General features: G+C 31.9%; 1 pseudogene; it reads left to right on the top strand.

Moving 5' to 3' along the window:
* Positions 1-3,982: 3,982 nt before the first annotated feature.
* Positions 3,983-4,966, top strand: LOC136069753 (protein indeterminate-domain 5, chloroplastic-like; annotated as a pseudogene).
* The last annotated feature ends 905 nt before the right edge of the window (positions 4,967-5,871 follow it).

Genomic DNA, 5,871 nt, shown 5'->3' with positions numbered 1-5,871 from the left:
GTTTTCTTTCTATTTCTATCCAAAAAGTCAACCTTGTATTAATGTTTAAAAAAAAAGCCCACTTTATCACCTTGAAGTTTAACATTTTTAGGGAAGGTCTGGGTCCAGTGCTTTCAGTGCACTGAATTTGGTCAAATGATAACACGTGTCCAAAAATAAACACGTGTCATAATCCCAACAGGTCTAGTGTCACTAAACACTAGACTTTATTCGGACCCAACATTTTTTTCCATGTTGTAGGCCTCATAAATAAAAATTACAAGAGTAAGTACACGACATCCAACTTTGAAGATGTAATGTCATATCATCCAGAAGATATTAAAAACATATACCATTTATATTAAATTATTTTAATGTATTAACAAAAAAATTATTTTAAAGTTATTTTTTCTTATTTTTATTCTAAAAGTCTAAAAAAATAATAGTTTTTTTTTTCCAATGTAAGCTACATTTAAACATAAATCTTTTATTTGAGAAAAAAAATTATCAAATAAGCTATTGAAATCCATAAGTTAATATTAATATATAATTTCTAATTAATCTGCGCATCATATGGACACATTTTTTTATTATTATTATAAAAAATAGAAATTATACTCTAGTCTAATCTAAGTATATATATGTATGAAATTTCATTAAAAAGACTTGAACCTCGACTCTTGAACCCCTCCCCCACACCCCTTAAACATTTGTAAAGTAACAGTTGCACCAAATGTGTATGGTAGTATATGGACACATTTTAGTTTAACATAATAAATTGAAATTCCAACTAAAATTAGTGATGATAAGGTGTGGTTGTTTATATATATATATATATAACTTTAGATTGTTTTTGTTGGGCTTTGCTTAGTTAAAGAATTTCAGTTAAAATAGTGAAAGGCATGTGAGAGGTAGAGGGGGTGCAAACTGCAATATCCCGGATCCTAATCCAAAAATTTCAACATTTCTATCCAAAAAGTCAACCTCGTATTAATGTAAAAAAAAAAAAAAAAAAAAAACCCACCTTATCACCTTGAAGTTCAACATTTTTTTGCTTGTAGGCCCATAATTAAAAATTACAAGAGAAAGGACATGACATCCTACTTTTTGACTTGAAGATGTAGCGTAGTTTGGCATTGATTATTTTTGTTAGTTTATTTTACTATTTAACTTATTTTTGCTACTATTTATAAGTTTATTGTATTTTTTTGTACTATTTTATGGATCTCATTGTACCATTTCAGCTAACTTTTACCTTTATTTACAGTACTTTTAGTAAAAAAATTTCAGTTTTAACTAAATAAAGTGTTGNCACAAAATCGTTTGGGTTTTCTTTCTATTCTAATTCAACCATTGAGGCATAAAGGAAATTAGTAAAACCAAAAAAAAATATAAAAAAATAAAAGGGCCACTTTTTTCTCTCTCTAAATTTTATTTCTCTCTCTCTACAATGAAAAATAAATAAAATTTTATTTGAATTTTTTTTTTTTTTTGGGAGATTAAAATGTGAGTGACTGAGCAAAGCGCTCTTCGGCTTTGGGCTTCGGAGAGAACCAAAAAACACATATACACACACAACCTCGTTCTTTGTCTAGTTCTCTCTCAATAATGGGCTTGTAATTTTTGATTTTTTTAATGTTTTTTGTTTGGGGGTTATGACAGAGTTACCTGGCAAAGTGATTGGCGTTGACGTGGCGGGATGTTATTGGGTTGGACAGAGGAAAAGTAGTGAGAACTTTGGGGTTTGATTGGTTGTTGACATTTGGGTGTTTTTAAGTGTGTGCGCGGTAAATGATTGGAAAATTTTTAGTAGCTGTTTTTTTAGGATTTTGTGGAAGGATGAACGATGCGGATAGATATCTTATGGATAAAATAATTATTGTTATTAGAGAAAAAAAATATTTTTACAGAGTGGTTAAGCTGTTAAGAAGTCACCACATACAGGAGTTACTTTTTTTTTGCTTCTATAACTGAGTTTATATTAAAGGGAATGTGAGAAGGGATTTTTTTTTTTTTTTTTTCATTATGACATGAATGTCTTTGCATTTTCTTTTTATTTTTTAGAAATTTTTTGTTCTAATTATTTTATTTTATTTTGGGGTTTAATTGTAATGAAGTGCAATTAAGTTGAGAAGTCGTTTGATCCAATCGTTCTGGAAGAAGGGGGAACTAGAATACTAACATGGATACGTTGCATTGGGTTGTTGATAAAAACATAAATGATGAAGCTATATAATGTTTTAGCATATTTGTCATACATATTTACATCTCACAAACATAACCAATTGCTTGATTTTGACCTTTTTGATTGGCCATTGGATAAACGTAGTATAGTTGGCTTCTATGAGGCTTTGGAGTTTTCCAAGCCAATCCTCATCATGGATTTCGACAAATTCATTTATATTCTTTACATGTCATAAATCAAATATCCATCATTTTATCACATAGACATTATGACCAATCCTAAAATGATTTCGGTTCTTAAATTATTTCTTAGCAGATTGATTTTTTTTTTTTTCTTTTCTTTTCTTTTCTTTTCTTTCTTGTAACTTTCAAAATTTTGAAATAGGTTTGTTCAATTTTGATTTAATTATATGTGGCCTTGAAGTTTTTTGGACCATTGCAACATGGTGACAGGGCCTTGAATTGATTTATTGCAATTATATGGCATTATTGGATTCATGATGATAGTGTAAAGAGTGAAGTCACTCTCGCACTAGCTTTACAATAATGTCAATAAATGAAGGTCAGCAAAAGCAAACTTGTCATAGGCTCTCAAAACCTTCTCTAATTCATAGGGTATGGCACAAGTCAGAATACGATTAGTTGGACATCAAGAGAGGGAGGCACTAGATGCACCACCAAACAAATAGAAAATATAAAACTAGCAGGACAATGAGGCTGAGCAAACAATTTTTTTTTTTTTGGAGAGAGAGAGAACAATGTAATTGCCTTCATAATTTTTTTAAAATTTATCTATTAAAGATTTATTGCATTTATGGCTTACTTACTGATTGGTAGCCGTATATGCAGGATTTAATTATAGATATTTTGAATAATGATAAGAAATTTTACCATTAAACAAAAAAGAATGATTTGTTTAAATATTTAATAAAAAATTTGCACATAAAGGCTAATATATCTTCTAATTGGGCTTATCATGAATGCATTTCAATATTGCACCAGAGAATCTACCCAATCTAAGTTCCTAATGTCTGGGATAAGGCCCAAACCGTAGTGCAAACCTAATCAACCCAATACTTGAAATCACAATCTAATAAGAGTAATTGATCTTTTACACTTTTATTTTTTAATCGAATGAAAAAAAGGATCTTTAGTGTGAACTTATCGATCTCAAGTAAAATAACGGTAATAAATAATACCACATAAAATACGGAGCCTTGATGGGATTATAATTGCAGGTTTTGATATTTCACATTTGTTGATGTACAAGTGTACACATTACACCCATAATTTCATACATATGGTATTCACATTTTTTTTTTATTGACATCCACTTTTAAATATGAAAAGTGTGATGTGTACGACTAATGTATGATAAGGAGTGTGTGAGAATTAATATCTATTTTATATGGACCAACCAGAGAACCACTCTCTTTTCAGTTTTATAATCGATCCAATTTTTAAAAACATATCGATGTAAATTTTTTTTTTTTTTGAGAATGATGTAATTTTTACCTGTATCAAATTGATTGTAATATATGTATATGTATATATATATATATATAGATACTCTCCAAACTTATTTATTGATGTATGATGACTCCCCACCAATTAACATTAAGATCGATTAATGCAATAGTTATTAAGAGCTGAGATTGAATTTTTTTTTTTTTTAAATACAACTTTCAATTTCAATTCTTGAATAATAATAATAAAAAGTAAAAAGAAAAGTAAAAGAATTAAAGTTAAAATAGTGAAAAGGCTTGTGAGAGGTGGTGGGGGTGCAAAGTCAAGTGCACCTAATTTCTGCATCAATCCTTCTTCATTTGGCCAGCCTCCACAATCAATGCATTCGTCTTCCTTATTCATTCAAGACGCAAACCAAGGCTTTCCAAACAAGCCACAGTTGCATGGACTCATGCAACTTCCTGATCTTCAAAGCAATAGTAACAATTCCTCACCAGCTGCTAGTCTCTTTAACCTTAGTTTCTTTCCTAATAATAACAGTTCCCCGGGTGGTATGAGCAGTGGAGACAATGTCAATATCTCTAGCACCAATTTATCATCTTCGGGCTTATTAATGCAAGACCAGCTCAACAATAGCAATGGTGGCAGCCAAGGGACAACGCTATTCTCTACTAACATGGGTGATCATGTTGGCTCTGGTGTCTCTTCTCTCTACAGCAATTCTTTGCCTCCTGAAAACATAACTTCACATATGTCTGCCACTGCATTGCTTCAAAAAGCTGCTCAAATGGGATCAACTACAAGCAGCAACAATAGTTCTTCTATGTTAAGAGGCTTGGCTAGCTCTAAATCCGAGAAGCAAAATGTGTTGGCCAACTTTGGTATTAGTTTTGGCAATGATAATGGAGGCGAGAGCCTAAGATCACATATAGAAAGTGGAAACCCATCTTCAAGGGTAATGAATTCTCTTGCTAATGCAAGTTCTTCCATGTTTGGACGTGGACAAGATAACACTTTGGTGGGTTCAATGGCAGTGGGGTCACGTTGGACCAGCACCATAGTAACACGAATTTCAGCACTGTGGATGAGGCCAAGTTGCATCAAAATCTGGCTGTGAACTTTGGAGGGTCTGACAAGTTGACATTGGATTTTTTGGGCGTGGGAGGAATGGTAAGGAACATGGGTGGAGGGTATTCACAAAGAGAACAATGCAATCAATATGAGTTCTTTGGAACCCGAATTAAAGACAGCCCAGCAGGCAAGTCAAGCATTTGGAAGCACAACAATGCAATGAACTTATTATATCCAATAGAAATAAAACAGTATTCCATTCTAGTTAGGTTTTGCATGTTCGTTAAATATGTATGAACAAAATTATAACCCTTTTTTAACCCTATAGGGTTTCATTCCAATTTATGCATGCCTAATTTCTTTTGCTACGTTCAACTTTTTTTTTTTCCTCTTGGTCAACGCTTTGATCCCATTTCAGCTATTATATTAAGTTATACTATATTACCTTTCTTGCCTAGTTAGAGGTTACCAAAAAATAAAAAAGGACTTCGAAAGCATGTTCTTCTCTCAAATAACGATGCATGTGTATCCAAAATATTCGTAACATATGCAATCAATAAAATTACTTCACATAGAAATTTCTAGCTCTTACAGGTTTGTTTTGAAGTCCACAAATGAGGTAAGCCATGTTGAGTAAGACTGTCAAAAATAAAGACTGTCCCTTCACTCTTTGAGAATCTTCACAAGCATGACTACCTCTCAACAGAATCGACAAACGAGAATTTTATTACTTATTTGTCCGATTGCAACGTTCTGGCACACATGTGAGATGGATGTTGATATATAATCAACAAGAGAGAGAAAAGAAAATAATGCTGTCTAAGTTTTCTTTAATATTCAGAAGAATTTGTTCGGCCACCTAATACCTAATCCTAATACACTAATAATAAAACAAAGCATTGCTGAATTTAAGGGCTCCTTGTTGACATTCTATTGAAATTTTTACAAACTTTTCTTTTAATTCTAGTTTCTCACCTCGTTGACCCATTTTGAATTACGCTCTCTCTCTTCGATAACAAGCACTCCCATGAAAAATCTCACGTTAGAATTCACTTTCATGGTATCTTTGTGGGTTTTTTTTTTTTTTTTTCTTCCCCAATACTTTTGACAGACTGAGAGTTGAGGTCATATTTTCTGCATCAATCAGAAACAGCAGAGAAAAGCAGCGAG

This window comes from Quercus suber, unplaced genomic scaffold (assembly GCF_002906115.3).
Source record: "Quercus suber isolate HL8 unplaced genomic scaffold, Cork oak 2.0 scaffold_187, whole genome shotgun sequence".
Classification (NCBI taxonomy): Eukaryota; Viridiplantae; Streptophyta; class Magnoliopsida; order Fagales; family Fagaceae; genus Quercus; species Quercus suber.
Note: the sequence above shows the minus strand (reverse complement) of the source record. Positions and strands in the feature narration are given on the sequence as shown.